This window comes from Coffea arabica, chromosome 6e, assembly GCF_036785885.1.
Source record: "Coffea arabica cultivar ET-39 chromosome 6e, Coffea Arabica ET-39 HiFi, whole genome shotgun sequence".
Lineage (NCBI taxonomy): Eukaryota > Viridiplantae > Streptophyta > Magnoliopsida > Gentianales > Rubiaceae > Coffea > Coffea arabica.
The window spans coordinates 57,794,944-57,815,828 of NC_092321.1; the positions used below are offsets into that span (position 1 = coordinate 57,794,944).

The 20,885-nt window shown below is 47.5% G+C and overlaps 3 non-coding genes across 3 annotated transcripts; all 3 read right to left on the minus strand.

Annotated features, from left to right (window-relative positions):
- Positions 1-2,654: 2,654 nt before the first annotated feature.
- On the minus strand, positions 2,655-2,761 carry LOC113687244 (small nucleolar RNA R71). Its single transcript, XR_003447726.1, has one exon. It is a non-coding gene; the product is annotated as a small nucleolar RNA R71 (small nucleolar RNA).
- A 6,510-nt stretch (positions 2,762-9,271) lies between these two features.
- Positions 9,272-9,378, minus strand: LOC140010066 (small nucleolar RNA R71). The gene has a single exon (XR_011817332.1). It is a non-coding gene; the product is annotated as a small nucleolar RNA R71 (small nucleolar RNA).
- A 6,510-nt stretch (positions 9,379-15,888) lies between these two features.
- On the minus strand, positions 15,889-15,995 carry LOC140010067 (small nucleolar RNA R71). The gene has a single exon (XR_011817333.1). It is a non-coding gene; the product is annotated as a small nucleolar RNA R71 (small nucleolar RNA).
- Positions 15,996-20,885: the final 4,890 nt, after the last annotated feature.

Sequence of the window (20,885 nt, forward strand, 5' to 3'; positions counted from 1 at the left end):
ATGTTGTTTGTTGAAATTTTTGATGTTTGGGGGATAGATTTTATGGGTCCTTTTCCCTCATCTTTAGGTTTCCTATACATTTTACTTGCTGTGGATTATGTTTCTAAATGGGTGGAAGCCAAAGCCACCCGTACTAATGATTCTAGAGTGGTTGCAGAGTTCTTAAAGTCTAATATCTTTGTCCGTTTTGGGATGCCAAGAGCTGTGGTTAGTGATAGAGGGACACATTTCTGCAACAAGACTATCACGGCCTTGTTTCGAAAATACGGTGTACTGCACAAGGTATCCACACCGTATCACCCGCAGGCGAACGGTCAAGCCGAAGTGTCGAACAGGGAAGTCAAGTCGATCTTGGAGAAGATGGTGCGCCCGGACAGGAAGGATTGGAGTTTAAAGTTAGAGGACGCACTATGGGCGTACAGAACCGCGTATAAGACGCCAATTGGGATGTCTCCCTATAGACTTGTTTTCGGTAAGGCTTGCCATCTCCCCGTGGAGTTCGAACACAAGGCGTTTTGGGCAGTGAAGCAATGTAACATGGGATTTGACGAAGCAGGGGTCCAAAGGAAATTGCAACTACAGGAGTTAGAGGAGATAAGAAATGAAGCTTATGAGAATGCCACGATCTATAAGCAAAAGAGTAAAATCTTTCATGATCAACAGGTTTCTAGGAAAACTTTTGTAGTGGGGCAAAAAGTCCTCTTGTATCACTCAAGGCTTAAACTTTTTCCCGGTAAGTTGCGTTCTCGTTGGATTGGTCCATTTGTCGTTTCTAATGTGTTCCATTATGGTGCAGTGGAGATCCAGAGTTTAAACACGGAGAAAAAGTTCGTGGTGAATGGCCATCGTCTCAAACCTTATTATGAGGGTTTCTATGTTGAAGAAGTAGAGGTTGAACACCTCCACGATCCACTTTCTCATGCTTGAGGGTTTTGGCCATGTCTAGCCAAAGACATTAAAGAAAGGCGCTACTTGGGAGGCAACCCAAGAATATTTGTGGCAGTTTTCATGCATTTTTGAAGTTTTAGTTATGTATTAGTGTCAATTGATGGTTTAATGTTTTGTGGCAGGAGATTAGTGGTTAGGCGTGCCCACGCCGGGTGATCACGCCTGAGGAAAAGGAATTTTCGCTCAGGTTCTGCGAACTCCATAGTAGTTGGACGTGCCCACGCCAGATGGTCACGCCTGACGGAGGAAATTTTCGTTCAGATTCTGCGAACTCCATAGTAGTTAGACGTGCCCACGCCAGATGGTCACGCCTGACGGAGGAAATTTTCGTTCAGAATCTGCGGGCTACATAGCAGTTAGACGTGCCCACGCCAGATGGTCACGCCTGACGGAGGAAATTTTCGTTCAGAATCTGCGGGCTACATGGCAGTTAGGCGTGCCCACGCTAGGTGGTCACGTTAAAAAAAAAAAAAAAAAAAAAAAAAAAAAAAAACTTCCCTAGCCCTACTTCTTCTTTTCTTCCTTTTTCTTTCTTTCTTCTTTCTTCTCCCTTTTCTTTCTTTTCTTCTTTTCCTTCTTTTGCTTGGTCCGCCGCCGCACCACACGCCGTCCATCGCGGTCGCTGCACAGCCGCGTCTCCCAGCAGCGCGAGACCGCGCGCGCCTGCCGCCAGCCCATCGCGCCGCCGCCTGCCTCGCCCAGCCTCGCCTGCCGCGCGCTAGCGCGCAGCCAGAATCAGACCGCGCGCGTCCTCCTGCGCTGGTCCAGATCCACCCAGCAGCAGCCGCAGTCTGGACCACAGCCCGCGCGCGCAGACCAGAAGCCTTCGGCCCCCTCCAGTGCACGCGACTCCAGCGCAGTCCGTGCGCCGCCATCAGCTCGAGCAGCCGCGCCCAGGCCGCGCGCTTCCTCCGCGCGTACAGAGCGCGCCACTCCAGCACAGCATCCACCCAGCAGCAGCCTCGCTCGCGCGCTCGGGTCGTTAGCAGCCTCCTCGCGCGAGCCCCTCTCGCAGGCAGCCCAAACGCACGCGAGCTCTGTCCAGGCGCCCCTCACCACCAGCAGAGCTCCAGCTGGGCACCTGTCAATTTTTGGCGCCGTTGCCGGGGACTGGCGTCTGAATTAGTTGTTTCTTTTTGAATTCAGTTTTTATTTTGTTTTATTTTTCTTTTTCTTGGTACTTTTGCTAGTTTATGCCCCGTTCTTCTCGCACAGGTGACTTGGTATACGATCCTGAGGTTGAGAAGGCAGCACGTAGGCGAAGGCAAGAGACCAAGAGACAAAAAGAAGGGTACTCATTTTCTGAAAACGAGTCAATAGAAGACGAATTGAGCATGGCCAACACCCAGACATTACGGGAGCTGGCTACCCCAGAACTGACTCATCAGCCCTTGTGCATCACGTTCCCAACTCTGGCTGAGAATACCTCATTCGAGTTGAAATCGGGGTTGATTCAACTCCTACCTTCGTTCCATGGCCTTTCTGGTGAGGAACCCCACAAACATATCAAGGAATTCGAAGTGGTTTGCTCTAGCATGAAACCCCCAGCGGTCACCGAAGAGCAAATACGACTCAGGGCTTTCCCTTTCTCTCTCAAGGATGCAGCGAAGGATTGGCAATACTACCTACCTGCAGGTAGTATCATCACGTGGGCACAGTTGAAAAAGAAATTTCTGGAAAAATTTTTTCCCGCATCCCGGGTTGCGAGTTTGAGAAAGGAAATATGCAGTATCAAGCAGTACTCCGGGGAATCATTGTACGATTATTGGGAAAGGTTCAACAAGTTGTGCAAGGGATGCCCACAGCATCAGATTAGCGAACAACTGTTGATCCAGTACTTCTATGAAGGGCTCCAGTCAACTGACAGGGGTATTATTGACGCTGCGAGTGGAGGAGCCCTGGCGAACAAAACACCGAGGGAAGCATGGGACCTTATTGAAGCCATGGCAGAAAACTCTCAGCAGTTCGGCTTCCGTGAGAGCAATCCTACCCGTAGGGTAAATGAGGCAGAGACGTCATCCATCCAGCAGCAACTGTCAGAGTTGACGTCTGCAGTCAGGCAGTTGGCCATGAGAGACACACCGCGAGCAAAGGTGTGTGGAATCTGTACTAGCATGGACCACTGCACGGATTCGTGCCCCATTCTGCAAGAGGACGGGGCGGAACAGGTAAACATGGCCGGAGGCGTGCCCGCGCCCCGCAGGCAATATGACCCGTATTCCAACACATACAACCCCGGTTGGAGAGACCACCCCAATCTCAGTTACGGGAACAGGCAACAAGGTTCATTCCCGAATCGTCCACCAGGATTCCACCAGCCTTGGCAACCAAAATCTCAACCCTCATCCTCCAATACAGGAAGCTCTTTGGAGGACCTAGTCAAGAACCTGGCCACGACTACTACCAACCTGGCCACGACTACTACACAGCTTCAACAGGAGATCAGATCCTTGGCCGCGAAAACCGAGCAGCTCCAGCAGGACACCAAAGCTGACAAGAAAGACCAAGATGTTCGAATAAGTCAACTGGCAACTGCCATCAACCGCTTGGAATCTCACGTTTATGGGAAACTGCCATCGCAACCCGAGGTAAATCCCAGGAATGTAAGTGCCATGACGCTGAGGAGTGGCAAGGAGCTGGAAGAACCTAAAGTGAAAAATTCAAAAAGCAAAAGCGAGGAGGGGATAGAAAAGGAAATTGAGGAGGAAGGACGTGTTCGTGAAGATCCTAAGGTATCCTCCACCTCTCCACTCACTATCAGCTCTAACTTACCCCCTTTTCCTTGCAGGTTGGAAAAGACAAGGAAAGTAGAGAGGGAAAAGGAACTTTTGGATGTATTCAGAAAAGTAGAGATTAACATCCCCCTACTGGATGCAATCAAGCAAATACCGAAATATGCCAAATTTCTGAAGGACCTGTGCACCCACAAGAGGAAGCTAAGGGGAGATGAACGAGTGGCGGTGGGAGAAAACGTGTCAGCTATACTCCAGAGGAAGCTCCCACCAAAATGTGGAGACCCAGGTATGTTCACCATTCCCTGCAAGATAGGAGGTACTCCAATTAGGAAAGTAATGTTGGATTTGGGGGCGTCAATTAATGTTATGCCCAAGACAATCTATGCATCTCTAAATCTTGGCCCGTTAAAAGGCACAGGCATTATAATCCAACTTGCAGACCGTACCAATGCTTACCCGGAAGGGTTAGTTGAAGATGTTTTGGTACAGGTCAATGAGTTAGTTTTTCCTGCAGATTTCTATGTCCTAGACATGGGGGATGAAAGGGCACTAAATCCGTCTCCTATTCTGTTAGGTAGGCCATTTTTAAGCACTGCTAGGACTAAAATAGATGTAAATGAGGGTACCTTGTCGATGGAGTTTGATGGGAAAATTGTAAATTTTAATATTTTTGAGGCGATGAAGTACCCAGATGAGACTAACTCTGTTTATGCTTTAAGTGTTGTTGAGCCCCTTGTACAGGAAATATTTGAATTGGATGGGGTTGATGCACTGGCAGTGGCATTGACCAAACATCTTGAGTTGGGAGCAACTCTTGATGTAGAAATAAATGATGAGCTATACCACGCTGTTGGAGCACTGCATTCGCTCCCACCAATTTCCCCAAGGTATGAGCTTACTTCTGTTTTTGTACCAGAAACTCAGGCAAAATTGTTGCCTTCTATTGTGCAGGCGCCTGAGTTGGAGCTCAAACCTCTCCCAAAGCATTTGAAGTATGCTTTTCTCGGGGACAATGAGACACTGCCAGTCATCATATCGGCACACCTGTCACCAAGGCAAGAAGATAGACTAATTCGTCTTCTCCGAGATCATAAGGAGGCGATTGGGTGGAGTGTAGCAGATATCAAAAGAATTAGCCCCTCCTTATGCATGCATCGAATCCGGCTTGAGGATGATGCAAAGCCAGTTAGACAAGGGCAACGGAGATTGAACCCACTAATGATGGAAGTGGTCAAGAAGGAGATACTTAAACTCCTAGAAGTTGGAATAATTTTCGCCATCTCAGATAGTCCCTGGGTGAGTCCCGTGCAAGTAGTCCCGAAAAAGGCGGGAGTAACAGTTGAGGAGAACCAAGAGGGTGAGATGGTCCCGGTGAGGAAACCCACAGGATGGCGCCAGTGCATTGACTATCGGCGTCTGAATGCTGTGACGAAGAAGGACCACTTCCCTCTGCCTTTTATTGATCAGATGATAGAAAGGTTAGCGGGCCGTGTCTATTACTGTTTTCTTGATGGTTTCTCTGGTTATTTTCAGATCGTAATAGCACCAGAGGATCAGGAGAAGACTACCTTCACCTGTCCCTTTGGTACATTTGCCTACCGGAGGATGCCTTTCGGCCTCTGCAACGCCCCAGCAACTTTTCAGCGGTGTATGGTAAGTATATTTTCTGAATATGTAGAAAAAATTATTGAGGTGTTTATGGATGATTTTAGTGTGTATGGAGATAGTTTTGATGAATGCCTTGATAATTTAGCTTTAATTTTGAAAAGATGCATTGAGACAAATTTGGTTCTAAATTGGGAAAAATGTCATTTCATGGTGGATCATGGTATTGTTTTAGGGTATGTAGTGTCGTCCAGAGGTATAGAGGTAGACAAGGCAAAAGTCGATATTATTTCCGCTTTACCTTACCCCGCAAGTGTGCGGGAGGTGCGCTCCTTTTTGGGTCATGCAGGGTTCTACAGGAGATTCATAAAAGGCTTCTCGAAAATTGGAGCGCCCCTGTTCAAGCTGTTGCAAAAAGATGTAGCATATGACTTCACCGAGGAGTGCAAGGTGGCATTTGACAGATTGAGGGAGTCATTGACATCACCACCTGTTATCCAACCTCCAGACTGGAGCCTCCCATTTGAGATAATGTGTGACGCGAGTGATTATGCAGTGGGAGCAGTGTTGGGGCAACGGATTGGTAGGGCGGCTCATGCAATCTATTATGCATCAAAGGCGTTGAATGGAGCTCAACTCAATTATTCTACAACAGAGAAAGAATTACTTGCTGTGATTTTTGCACTAGAAAAATTTAGACCATACTTGCTAGGTGCAAAAGTAATAGTTTTTTCTGACCATGCAGCCTTGAGATATCTGATGACGAAGAAAGATGCTAAACCAAGGCTTATCAGATGGATCCTGCTCCTCCAAGAGTTCAATTTGGAGATTAAAGATAAGAGTGGGGCAGAAAACCTAGTCGCTGATCATTTGAGCCGCTTGCTTGCTCATAAGGAAGAGCTACCATTGAGGGAGGCATTTCCAGAGGAGCAACTACTTGCCATTAACTCGTCTACACCCTGGTATGCTGATATAGTAAATTTCTTGGTGACTAATCAATTGCCTGCAGGGTGGCCCAAGGCTAAGAGAGACAAGTTGAAAAGTGATGCCAAATATTACATTTGGGACGACCCGTACCTTTGGAGACAATGTTCGGATCAAGTGCTCAGGAGGTGTGTAAGTGCAGGTGAATTTCACTCCATTTTAAATTTCTGTCATTCGTTTGCATGTGGAGGGCACTTTGGGCCCAAACGAACAGCTCGAAAGGTGTTAGAGAGTGGTTTTTACTGGGCCACCCTGTTCAAAGATGCTTATTTATTCTGTAAATCCTGTGATAGGTGTCAAAGGGTGGGGAATATTTTTCGCAGGGACCAAATGCTTCAAACCCCCATGTTGTTTGTTGAAATTTTTGATGTTTGGGGGATAGATTTTATGGGTCCTTTTCCCTCATCTTTAGGTTTCCTATACATTTTACTTGCTGTGGATTATGTTTCTAAATGGGTGGAAGCCAAAGCCACCCGTACTAATGATTCTAGAGTGGTTGCAGAGTTCTTAAAGTCTAATATCTTTGTCCGTTTTGGGATGCCAAGAGCTGTGGTTAGTGATAGAGGGACACATTTCTGCAACAAGACTATCACGGCCTTGTTTCGAAAATACGGTGTACTGCACAAGGTATCCACACCGTATCACCCGCAGGCGAACGGTCAAGCCGAAGTGTCGAACAGGGAAGTCAAGTCGATCTTGGAGAAGATGGTGCGCCCGGACAGGAAGGATTGGAGTTTAAAGTTAGAGGACGCACTATGGGCGTACAGAACCGCGTATAAGACGCCAATTGGGATGTCTCCCTATAGACTTGTTTTCGGTAAGGCTTGCCATCTCCCCGTGGAGTTCGAACACAAGGCGTTTTGGGCAGTGAAGCAATGTAACATGGGATTTGACGAAGCAGGGGTCCAAAGGAAATTGCAACTACAGGAGTTAGAGGAGATAAGAAATGAAGCTTATGAGAATGCCACGATCTATAAGCAAAAGAGTAAAATCTTTCATGATCAACAGGTTTCTAGGAAAACTTTTGTAGTGGGGCAAAAAGTCCTCTTGTATCACTCAAGGCTTAAACTTTTTCCCGGTAAGTTGCGTTCTCGTTGGATTGGTCCATTTGTCGTTTCTAATGTGTTCCATTATGGTGCAGTGGAGATCCAGAGTTTAAACACGGAGAAAAAGTTCGTGGTGAATGGCCATCGTCTCAAACCTTATTATGAGGGTTTCTATGTTGAAGAAGTAGAGGTTGAACACCTCCACGATCCACTTTCTCATGCTTGAGGGTTTTGGCCATGTCTAGCCAAAGACATTAAAGAAAGGCGCTACTTGGGAGGCAACCCAAGAATATTTGTGGCAGTTTTCATGCATTTTTGAAGTTTTAGTTATGTATTAGTGTCAATTGATGGTTTAATGTTTTGTGGCAGGAGATTAGTGGTTAGGCGTGCCCACGCCGGGTGATCACGCCTGAGGAAAAGGAATTTTCGCTCAGGTTCTGCGAACTCCATAGTAGTTGGACGTGCCCACGCCAGATGGTCACGCCTGACGGAGGAAATTTTCGTTCAGATTCTGCGAACTCCATAGTAGTTAGACGTGCCCACGCCAGATGGTCACGCCTGACGGAGGAAATTTTCGTTCAGAATCTGCGGGCTACATAGCAGTTAGACGTGCCCACGCCAGATGGTCACGCCTGACGGAGGAAATTTTCGTTCAGAATCTGCGGGCTACATGGCAGTTAGGCGTGCCCACGCTAGGTGGTCACGTTAAAAAAAAAAAAAAAAAAAAAAAAAAAAAAAAACTTCCCTAGCCCTACTTCTTCTTTTCTTCCTTTTTCTTTCTTTCTTCTTTCTTCTCCCTTTTCTTTCTTTTCTTCTTTTCCTTCTTTTGCTTGGTCCGCCGCCGCACCACACGCCGTCCATCGCGGTCGCTGCACAGCCGCGTCTCCCAGCAGCGCGAGACCGCGCGCGCCTGCCGCCAGCCCATCGCGCCGCCGCCTGCCTCGCCCAGCCTCGCCTGCCGCGCGCTAGCGCGCAGCCAGAATCAGACCGCGCGCGTCCTCCTGCGCTGGTCCAGATCCACCCAGCAGCAGCCGCAGTCTGGACCACAGCCCGCGCGCGCAGACCAGAAGCCTTCGGCCCCCTCCAGTGCACGCGACTCCAGCGCAGTCCGTGCGCCGCCATCAGCTCGAGCAGCCGCGCCCAGGCCGCGCGCTTCCTCCGCGCGTACAGAGCGCGCCACTCCAGCACAGCATCCACCCAGCAGCAGCCTCGCTCGCGCGCTCGGGTCGTTAGCAGCCTCCTCGCGCGAGCCCCTCTCGCAGGCAGCCCAAACGCACGCGAGCTCTGTCCAGGCGCCCCTCACCACCAGCAGAGCTCCAGCTGGGCACCTGTCAATTTTTGGCGCCGTTGCCGGGGACTGGCGTCTGAATTAGTTGTTTCTTTTTGAATTCAGTTTTTATTTTGTTTTATTTTTCTTTTTCTTGGTACTTTTGCTAGTTTATGCCCCGTTCTTCTCGCACAGGTGACTTGGTATACGATCCTGAGGTTGAGAAGGCAGCACGTAGGCGAAGGCAAGAGACCAAGAGACAAAAAGAAGGGTACTCATTTTCTGAAAACGAGTCAATAGAAGACGAATTGAGCATGGCCAACACCCAGACATTACGGGAGCTGGCTACCCCAGAACTGACTCATCAGCCCTTGTGCATCACGTTCCCAACTCTGGCTGAGAATACCTCATTCGAGTTGAAATCGGGGTTGATTCAACTCCTACCTTCGTTCCATGGCCTTTCTGGTGAGGAACCCCACAAACATATCAAGGAATTCGAAGTGGTTTGCTCTAGCATGAAACCCCCAGCGGTCACCGAAGAGCAAATACGACTCAGGGCTTTCCCTTTCTCTCTCAAGGATGCAGCGAAGGATTGGCAATACTACCTACCTGCAGGTAGTATCATCACGTGGGCACAGTTGAAAAAGAAATTTCTGGAAAAATTTTTTCCCGCATCCCGGGTTGCGAGTTTGAGAAAGGAAATATGCAGTATCAAGCAGTACTCCGGGGAATCATTGTACGATTATTGGGAAAGGTTCAACAAGTTGTGCAAGGGATGCCCACAGCATCAGATTAGCGAACAACTGTTGATCCAGTACTTCTATGAAGGGCTCCAGTCAACTGACAGGGGTATTATTGACGCTGCGAGTGGAGGAGCCCTGGCGAACAAAACACCGAGGGAAGCATGGGACCTTATTGAAGCCATGGCAGAAAACTCTCAGCAGTTCGGCTTCCGTGAGAGCAATCCTACCCGTAGGGTAAATGAGGCAGAGACGTCATCCATCCAGCAGCAACTGTCAGAGTTGACGTCTGCAGTCAGGCAGTTGGCCATGAGAGACACACCGCGAGCAAAGGTGTGTGGAATCTGTACTAGCATGGACCACTGCACGGATTCGTGCCCCATTCTGCAAGAGGACGGGGCGGAACAGGTAAACATGGCCGGAGGCGTGCCCGCGCCCCGCAGGCAATATGACCCGTATTCCAACACATACAACCCCGGTTGGAGAGACCACCCCAATCTCAGTTACGGGAACAGGCAACAAGGTTCATTCCCGAATCGTCCACCAGGATTCCACCAGCCTTGGCAACCAAAATCTCAACCCTCATCCTCCAATACAGGAAGCTCTTTGGAGGACCTAGTCAAGAACCTGGCCACGACTACTACCAACCTGGCCACGACTACTACACAGCTTCAACAGGAGATCAGATCCTTGGCCGCGAAAACCGAGCAGCTCCAGCAGGACACCAAAGCTGACAAGAAAGACCAAGATGTTCGAATAAGTCAACTGGCAACTGCCATCAACCGCTTGGAATCTCACGTTTATGGGAAACTGCCATCGCAACCCGAGGTAAATCCCAGGAATGTAAGTGCCATGACGCTGAGGAGTGGCAAGGAGCTGGAAGAACCTAAAGTGAAAAATTCAAAAAGCAAAAGCGAGGAGGGGATAGAAAAGGAAATTGAGGAGGAAGGACGTGTTCGTGAAGATCCTAAGGTATCCTCCACCTCTCCACTCACTATCAGCTCTAACTTACCCCCTTTTCCTTGCAGGTTGGAAAAGACAAGGAAAGTAGAGAGGGAAAAGGAACTTTTGGATGTATTCAGAAAAGTAGAGATTAACATCCCCCTACTGGATGCAATCAAGCAAATACCGAAATATGCCAAATTTCTGAAGGACCTGTGCACCCACAAGAGGAAGCTAAGGGGAGATGAACGAGTGGCGGTGGGAGAAAACGTGTCAGCTATACTCCAGAGGAAGCTCCCACCAAAATGTGGAGACCCAGGTATGTTCACCATTCCCTGCAAGATAGGAGGTACTCCAATTAGGAAAGTAATGTTGGATTTGGGGGCGTCAATTAATGTTATGCCCAAGACAATCTATGCATCTCTAAATCTTGGCCCGTTAAAAGGCACAGGCATTATAATCCAACTTGCAGACCGTACCAATGCTTACCCGGAAGGGTTAGTTGAAGATGTTTTGGTACAGGTCAATGAGTTAGTTTTTCCTGCAGATTTCTATGTCCTAGACATGGGGGATGAAAGGGCACTAAATCCGTCTCCTATTCTGTTAGGTAGGCCATTTTTAAGCACTGCTAGGACTAAAATAGATGTAAATGAGGGTACCTTGTCGATGGAGTTTGATGGGAAAATTGTAAATTTTAATATTTTTGAGGCGATGAAGTACCCAGATGAGACTAACTCTGTTTATGCTTTAAGTGTTGTTGAGCCCCTTGTACAGGAAATATTTGAATTGGATGGGGTTGATGCACTGGCAGTGGCATTGACCAAACATCTTGAGTTGGGAGCAACTCTTGATGTAGAAATAAATGATGAGCTATACCACGCTGTTGGAGCACTGCATTCGCTCCCACCAATTTCCCCAAGGTATGAGCTTACTTCTGTTTTTGTACCAGAAACTCAGGCAAAATTGTTGCCTTCTATTGTGCAGGCGCCTGAGTTGGAGCTCAAACCTCTCCCAAAGCATTTGAAGTATGCTTTTCTCGGGGACAATGAGACACTGCCAGTCATCATATCGGCACACCTGTCACCAAGGCAAGAAGATAGACTAATTCGTCTTCTCCGAGATCATAAGGAGGCGATTGGGTGGAGTGTAGCAGATATCAAAAGAATTAGCCCCTCCTTATGCATGCATCGAATCCGGCTTGAGGATGATGCAAAGCCAGTTAGACAAGGGCAACGGAGATTGAACCCACTAATGATGGAAGTGGTCAAGAAGGAGATACTTAAACTCCTAGAAGTTGGAATAATTTTCGCCATCTCAGATAGTCCCTGGGTGAGTCCCGTGCAAGTAGTCCCGAAAAAGGCGGGAGTAACAGTTGAGGAGAACCAAGAGGGTGAGATGGTCCCGGTGAGGAAACCCACAGGATGGCGCCAGTGCATTGACTATCGGCGTCTGAATGCTGTGACGAAGAAGGACCACTTCCCTCTGCCTTTTATTGATCAGATGATAGAAAGGTTAGCGGGCCGTGTCTATTACTGTTTTCTTGATGGTTTCTCTGGTTATTTTCAGATCGTAATAGCACCAGAGGATCAGGAGAAGACTACCTTCACCTGTCCCTTTGGTACATTTGCCTACCGGAGGATGCCTTTCGGCCTCTGCAACGCCCCAGCAACTTTTCAGCGGTGTATGGTAAGTATATTTTCTGAATATGTAGAAAAAATTATTGAGGTGTTTATGGATGATTTTAGTGTGTATGGAGATAGTTTTGATGAATGCCTTGATAATTTAGCTTTAATTTTGAAAAGATGCATTGAGACAAATTTGGTTCTAAATTGGGAAAAATGTCATTTCATGGTGGATCATGGTATTGTTTTAGGGTATGTAGTGTCGTCCAGAGGTATAGAGGTAGACAAGGCAAAAGTCGATATTATTTCCGCTTTACCTTACCCCGCAAGTGTGCGGGAGGTGCGCTCCTTTTTGGGTCATGCAGGGTTCTACAGGAGATTCATAAAAGGCTTCTCGAAAATTGGAGCGCCCCTGTTCAAGCTGTTGCAAAAAGATGTAGCATATGACTTCACCGAGGAGTGCAAGGTGGCATTTGACAGATTGAGGGAGTCATTGACATCACCACCTGTTATCCAACCTCCAGACTGGAGCCTCCCATTTGAGATAATGTGTGACGCGAGTGATTATGCAGTGGGAGCAGTGTTGGGGCAACGGATTGGTAGGGCGGCTCATGCAATCTATTATGCATCAAAGGCGTTGAATGGAGCTCAACTCAATTATTCTACAACAGAGAAAGAATTACTTGCTGTGATTTTTGCACTAGAAAAATTTAGACCATACTTGCTAGGTGCAAAAGTAATAGTTTTTTCTGACCATGCAGCCTTGAGATATCTGATGACGAAGAAAGATGCTAAACCAAGGCTTATCAGATGGATCCTGCTCCTCCAAGAGTTCAATTTGGAGATTAAAGATAAGAGTGGGGCAGAAAACCTAGTCGCTGATCATTTGAGCCGCTTGCTTGCTCATAAGGAAGAGCTACCATTGAGGGAGGCATTTCCAGAGGAGCAACTACTTGCCATTAACTCGTCTACACCCTGGTATGCTGATATAGTAAATTTCTTGGTGACTAATCAATTGCCTGCAGGGTGGCCCAAGGCTAAGAGAGACAAGTTGAAAAGTGATGCCAAATATTACATTTGGGACGACCCGTACCTTTGGAGACAATGTTCGGATCAAGTGCTCAGGAGGTGTGTAAGTGCAGGTGAATTTCACTCCATTTTAAATTTCTGTCATTCGTTTGCATGTGGAGGGCACTTTGGGCCCAAACGAACAGCTCGAAAGGTGTTAGAGAGTGGTTTTTACTGGGCCACCCTGTTCAAAGATGCTTATTTATTCTGTAAATCCTGTGATAGGTGTCAAAGGGTGGGGAATATTTTTCGCAGGGACCAAATGCTTCAAACCCCCATGTTGTTTGTTGAAATTTTTGATGTTTGGGGGATAGATTTTATGGGTCCTTTTCCCTCATCTTTAGGTTTCCTATACATTTTACTTGCTGTGGATTATGTTTCTAAATGGGTGGAAGCCAAAGCCACCCGTACTAATGATTCTAGAGTGGTTGCAGAGTTCTTAAAGTCTAATATCTTTGTCCGTTTTGGGATGCCAAGAGCTGTGGTTAGTGATAGAGGGACACATTTCTGCAACAAGACTATCACGGCCTTGTTTCGAAAATACGGTGTACTGCACAAGGTATCCACACCGTATCACCCGCAGGCGAACGGTCAAGCCGAAGTGTCGAACAGGGAAGTCAAGTCGATCTTGGAGAAGATGGTGCGCCCGGACAGGAAGGATTGGAGTTTAAAGTTAGAGGACGCACTATGGGCGTACAGAACCGCGTATAAGACGCCAATTGGGATGTCTCCCTATAGACTTGTTTTCGGTAAGGCTTGCCATCTCCCCGTGGAGTTCGAACACAAGGCGTTTTGGGCAGTGAAGCAATGTAACATGGGATTTGACGAAGCAGGGGTCCAAAGGAAATTGCAACTACAGGAGTTAGAGGAGATAAGAAATGAAGCTTATGAGAATGCCACGATCTATAAGCAAAAGAGTAAAATCTTTCATGATCAACAGGTTTCTAGGAAAACTTTTGTAGTGGGGCAAAAAGTCCTCTTGTATCACTCAAGGCTTAAACTTTTTCCCGGTAAGTTGCGTTCTCGTTGGATTGGTCCATTTGTCGTTTCTAATGTGTTCCATTATGGTGCAGTGGAGATCCAGAGTTTAAACACGGAGAAAAAGTTCGTGGTGAATGGCCATCGTCTCAAACCTTATTATGAGGGTTTCTATGTTGAAGAAGTAGAGGTTGAACACCTCCACGATCCACTTTCTCATGCTTGAGGGTTTTGGCCATGTCTAGCCAAAGACATTAAAGAAAGGCGCTACTTGGGAGGCAACCCAAGAATATTTGTGGCAGTTTTCATGCATTTTTGAAGTTTTAGTTATGTATTAGTGTCAATTGATGGTTTAATGTTTTGTGGCAGGAGATTAGTGGTTAGGCGTGCCCACGCCGGGTGATCACGCCTGAGGAAAAGGAATTTTCGCTCAGGTTCTGCGAACTCCATAGTAGTTGGACGTGCCCACGCCAGATGGTCACGCCTGACGGAGGAAATTTTCGTTCAGATTCTGCGAACTCCATAGTAGTTAGACGTGCCCACGCCAGATGGTCACGCCTGACGGAGGAAATTTTCGTTCAGAATCTGCGGGCTACATAGCAGTTAGACGTGCCCACGCCAGATGGTCACGCCTGACGGAGGAAATTTTCGTTCAGAATCTGCGGGCTACATGGCAGTTAGGCGTGCCCACGCTAGGTGGTCACGTTAAAAAAAAAAAAAAAAAAAAAAAAAAAAAAAAACTTCCCTAGCCCTACTTCTTCTTTTCTTCCTTTTTCTTTCTTTCTTCTTTCTTCTCCCTTTTCTTTCTTTTCTTCTTTTCCTTCTTTTGCTTGGTCCGCCGCCGCACCACACGCCGTCCATCGCGGTCGCTGCACAGCCGCGTCTCCCAGCAGCGCGAGACCGCGCGCGCCTGCCGCCAGCCCATCGCGCCGCCGCCTGCCTCGCCCAGCCTCGCCTGCCGCGCGCTAGCGCGCAGCCAGAATCAGACCGCGCGCGTCCTCCTGCGCTGGTCCAGATCCACCCAGCAGCAGCCGCAGTCTGGACCACAGCCCGCGCGCGCAGACCAGAAGCCTTCGGCCCCCTCCAGTGCACGCGACTCCAGCGCAGTCCGTGCGCCGCCATCAGCTCGAGCAGCCGCGCCCAGGCCGCGCGCTTCCTCCGCGCGTACAGAGCGCGCCACTCCAGCACAGCATCCACCCAGCAGCAGCCTCGCTCGCGCGCTCGGGTCGTTAGCAGCCTCCTCGCGCGAGCCCCTCTCGCAGGCAGCCCAAACGCACGCGAGCTCTGTCCAGGCGCCCCTCACCACCAGCAGAGCTCCAGCTGGGCACCTGTCAATTTTTGGCGCCGTTGCCGGGGACTGGCGTCTGAATTAGTTGTTTCTTTTTGAATTCAGTTTTTATTTTGTTTTATTTTTCTTTTTCTTGGTACTTTTGCTAGTTTATGCCCCGTTCTTCTCGCACAGGTGACTTGGTATACGATCCTGAGGTTGAGAAGGCAGCACGTAGGCGAAGGCAAGAGACCAAGAGACAAAAAGAAGGGTACTCATTTTCTGAAAACGAGTCAATAGAAGACGAATTGAGCATGGCCAACACCCAGACATTACGGGAGCTGGCTACCCCAGAACTGACTCATCAGCCCTTGTGCATCACGTTCCCAACTCTGGCTGAGAATACCTCATTCGAGTTGAAATCGGGGTTGATTCAACTCCTACCTTCGTTCCATGGCCTTTCTGGTGAGGAACCCCACAAACATATCAAGGAATTCGAAGTGGTTTGCTCTAGCATGAAACCCCCAGCGGTCACCGAAGAGCAAATACGACTCAGGGCTTTCCCTTTCTCTCTCAAGGATGCAGCGAAGGATTGGCAATACTACCTACCTGCAGGTAGTATCATCACGTGGGCACAGTTGAAAAAGAAATTTCTGGAAAAATTTTTTCCCGCATCCCGGGTTGCGAGTTTGAGAAAGGAAATATGCAGTATCAAGCAGTACTCCGGGGAATCATTGTACGATTATTGGGAAAGGTTCAACAAGTTGTGCAAGGGATGCCCACAGCATCAGATTAGCGAACAACTGTTGATCCAGTACTTCTATGAAGGGCTCCAGTCAACTGACAGGGGTATTATTGACGCTGCGAGTGGAGGAGCCCTGGCGAACAAAACACCGAGGGAAGCATGGGACCTTATTGAAGCCATGGCAGAAAACTCTCAGCAGTTCGGCTTCCGTGAGAGCAATCCTACCCGTAGGGTAAATGAGGCAGAGACGTCATCCATCCAGCAGCAACTGTCAGAGTTGACGTCTGCAGTCAGGCAGTTGGCCATGAGAGACACACCGCGAGCAAAGGTGTGTGGAATCTGTACTAGCATGGACCACTGCACGGATTCGTGCCCCATTCTGCAAGAGGACGGGGCGGAACAGGTAAACATGGCCGGAGGCGTGCCCGCGCCCCGCAGGCAATATGACCCGTATTCCAACACATACAACCCCGGTTGGAGAGACCACCCCAATCTCAGTTACGGGAACAGGCAACAAGGTTCATTCCCGAATCGTCCACCAGGATTCCACCAGCCTTGGCAACCAAAATCTCAACCCTCATCCTCCAATACAGGAAGCTCTTTGGAGGACCTAGTCAAGAACCTGGCCACGACTACTACCAACCTGGCCACGACTACTACACAGCTTCAACAGGAGATCAGATCCTTGGCCGCGAAAACCGAGCAGCTCCAGCAGGACACCAAAGCTGACAAGAAAGACCAAGATGTTCGAATAAGTCAACTGGCAACTGCCATCAACCGCTTGGAATCTCACGTTTATGGGAAACTGCCATCGCAACCCGAGGTAAATCCCAGGAATGTAAGTGCCATGACGCTGAGGAGTGGCAAGGAGCTGGAAGAACCTAAAGTGAAAAATTCAAAAAGCAAAAGCGAGGAGGGGATAGAAAAGGAAATTGAGGAGGAAGGACGTGTTCGTGAAGATCCTAAGGTATCCTCCACCTCTCCACTCACTATCAGCTCTAACTTACCCCCTTTTCCTTGCAGGTTGGAAAAGACAAGGAAAGTAGAGAGGGAAAAGGAACTTTTGGATGTATTCAGAAAAGTAGAGATTAACATCCCCCTACTGGATGCAATCAAGCAAATACCGAAATATGCCAAATTTCTGAAGGACCTGTGCACCCACAAGAGGAAGCTAAGGGGAGATGAACGAGTGGCGGTGGGAGAAAACGTGTCAGCTATACTCCAGAGGAAGCTCCCACCAAAATGTGGAGACCCAGGTATGTTCACCATTCCCTGCAAGATAGGAGGTACTCCAATTAGGAAAGTAATGTTGGATTTGGGGGCGTCAATTAATGTTATGCCCAAGACAATCTATGCATCTCTAAATCTTGGCCCGTTAAAAGGCACAGGCATTATAATCCAACTTGCAGACCGTACCAATGCTTACCCGGAAGGGTTAGTTGAAGATGTTTTGGTACAGGTCAATGAGTTAGTTTTTCCTGCAGATTTCTATGTCCTAGACATGGGGGATGAAAGGGCACTAAATCCGTCTCCTATTCTGTTAGGTAGGCCATTTTTAAGCACTGCTAGGACTAAAATAGATGTAAATGAGGGTACCTTGTCGATGGAGTTTGATGGGAAAATTGTAAATTTTAATATTTTTGAGGCGATGAAGTACCCAGATGAGACTAACTCTGTTTATGCTTTAAGTGTTGTTGAGCCCCTTGTACAGGAAATATTTGAATTGGATGGGGTTGATGCACTGGCAGTGGCATTGACCAAACATCTTGAGTTGGGAGCAACTCTTGATGTAGAAATAAATGATGAGCTATACCACGCTGTTGGAGCACTGCATTCGCTCCCACCAATTTCCCCAAGGTATGAGCTTACTTCTGTTTTTGTACCAGAAACTCAGGCAAAATTGTTGCCTTCTATTGTGCAGGCGCCTGAGTTGGAGCTCAAACCTCTCCCAAAGCATTTGAAGTATGCTTTTCTCGGGGACAATGAGACACTGCCAGTCATCATATCGGCACACCTGTCACCAAGGCAAGAAGATAGACTAATTCGTCTTCTCCGAGATCATAAGGAGGCGATTGGGTGGAGTGTAGCAGATATCAAAAGAATTAGCCCCTCCTTATGCATGCATCGAATCCGGCTTGAGGATGATGCAAAGCCAGTTAGACAAGGGCAACGGAGATTGAACCCACTAATGATGGAAGTGGTCAAGAAGGAGATACTTAAACTCCTAGAAGTTGGAATAATTTTCGCCATCTCAGATAGTCCCTGGGTGAGTCCCGTGCAAGTAGTCCCGAAAAAGGCGGGAGTAACAGTTGAGGAGAACCAAGAGGGTGAGATGGTCCCGGTGAGGAAACCCACAGGATGGCGCCAGTGCATTGACTATCGGCGTCTGAATGCTGTGACGAAGAAGGACCACTTCCCTCTGCCTTTTATTGATCAGATGATAGAAAGGTTAGCGGGCCGTGTCTATTACTGTTTTCTTGATGGTTTCTCTGGTTATTTTCAGATCGTAATAGCACCAGAGGATCAGGAGAAGACTACCTTCACCTGTCCCTTTGGTACATTTGCCTACCGGAGGATGCCTTTCGGCCTCTGCAACGCCCCAGCAACTTTTCAGCGGTGTATGGTAAGTATATTTTCTGAATATGTAGAAAAAATTATTGAGGTGTTTATGGATGATTTTAGTGTGTATGGAGATAGTTTTGATGAATGCCTTGATAATTTAGCTTTAATTTTGAAAAGATGCATTGAGACAAATTTGGTTCTAAATTGGGAAAAATGTCATTTCATGGTGGATCATGGTATTGTTTTAGGGTATGTAGTGTCGTCCAGAGGTATAGAGGTAGACAAGGCAAAAGTCGATATTATTTCCGCTTTACCTTACCCCGCAAGTGTGCGGGAGGTGCGCTCCTTTTTGGGTCATGCAGGGTTCTACAGGAGATTCATAAAAGGCTTCTCGAAAATTGGAGCGCCCCTGTTCAAGCTGTTGCAAAAAGATGTAGCATATGACTTCACCGAGGAGTGCAAGGTGGCATTTGACAGATTGAGGGAGTCATTGACATCACCACCTGTTATCCAACCTCCAGACTGGAGCCTCCCATTTGAGATAATGTGTGACGCGAGTGATTATGCAGTGGGAGCAGTGTTGGGGCAACGGATTGGTAGGGCGGCTCATGCAATCTATTATGCATCAAAGGCGTTGAATGGAGCTCAACTCAATTATTCTACAACAGAGAAAGAATTACTTGCTGTGATTTTTGCACTAGAAAAATTTAGACCATACTTGCTAGGTGCAAAAGTAATAGTTTTTTCTGACCATGCAGCCTTGAGATATCTGATGACGAAGAAAGATGCTAAACCAAGGCTTATCAGATGGATCCTGCTCCTCCAAGAGTTCAATTTGGAGATTAAAGATAAGAGTGGGGCAGAAAACCTAGTCGCTGATCATTTGAGCCGCTTGCTTGCTCATAAGGAAGAGCTACCATTGAGGGAGGCATTTCCAGAGGAGCAACTACTTGCCATTAACTCGTCTACACCCTGGTATGCTGATATAGTAAATTTCTTGGTGACTAATCAATTGCCTGCAGGGTGGCCCAAGGCTAAGAGAGACAAGTTGAAAAGTGATGCCAAATATTACATTTGGGACGACCCGTACCTTTGGAGACAATGTTCGGATCAAGTGCTCAGGAGGTGTGTAAGTGCAGGTGAATTTCACTCCATTTTAAATTTCTGTCATTCGTTTGCATGTGGAGGGCACTTTGGGCCCAAACGAACAGCTCGAAAGGTGTTAGAGAGTGGTTTTTACTGGGCCACCCTGTTCAAAGATGCTTATTTATTCTGTAAATCCTGTGATAGGTGTCAAAGGGTGGGGAATATTTTTCGCAGGGACCAAATGCTTCAAACCCCCATGTTGTTTGTTGAAATTTTTGATGTTTGGGGGATAGATTTTATGGGTCCTTTTCCCTCATCTTTAGGTTTCCTATACATTTTACTTGCTGTGGATTATGTTTCTAAATGGGTGGAAGCCAAAGCCACCCGTACTAATGATTCTAGAGTGGTTGCAGAGTTCTTAAAGTCTAATATCTTTGTCCGTTTTGGGATGCCAAGAGCTGTGGTTAGTGATAGAGGGACACATTTCTGCAACAAGACTATCACGGCCTTGTTTCGAAAATACGGTGTACTGCACAAGGTATCCACACCGTATCACCCGCAGGCGAACGGTCAAGCCGAAGTGTCGAACAGGGAAGTCAAGTCGATCTTGGAGAAGATGGTGCGCCCGGACAGGAAGGATTGGAGTTTAAAGTTAGAGGACGCACTATGGGCGTACAGAACCGCGTATAAGACGCCAATTGGGATGTCTCCCTATAGACTTGTTTTCGGTAAGGCTTGCCATCTCCCCGTGGAGTTCGAACACAAGGCGTTTTGGGCAGTGAAGCAATGTAACATGGGATTTGACGAAGCAGGGGTCCAAAGGAAATTGCAACTACAGGAGTTAGAGGAGATAAGAAATGAAGCTTATGAGAATGCCACGATCTATAAGCAAAAGAGTAAAATCTTTCATGATCAACAGGTTTCTAGGAAAACTTTTGTAGTGGGGCAAAAAGTCCTCTTGTATCACTCAAGGCTTAAACTTTTTCCCGGTAAGTTGCGTTCTCGTTGGATTGGTCCATTTGTCGTTTCTAATGTGTTCCATTATGGTGCAGTGGAGATCCAGAGTTTAAACACGGAGAAAAAGTTCGTGGTGAATGGCCATCGTCTCAAACCTTATTATGAGGGTTTCTATGTTGAAGAAGTAGAGGTTGAACACCTCCACGATCCACTTTCTCATGCTTGAGGGTTTTGGCCATGTCTAGCCAAAGACATTAAAGAAAGGCGCTACTTGGGAGGCAACCCAAGAATATTTGTGGCAGTTTTCATGCATTTTTGAAGTTTTAGTTATGT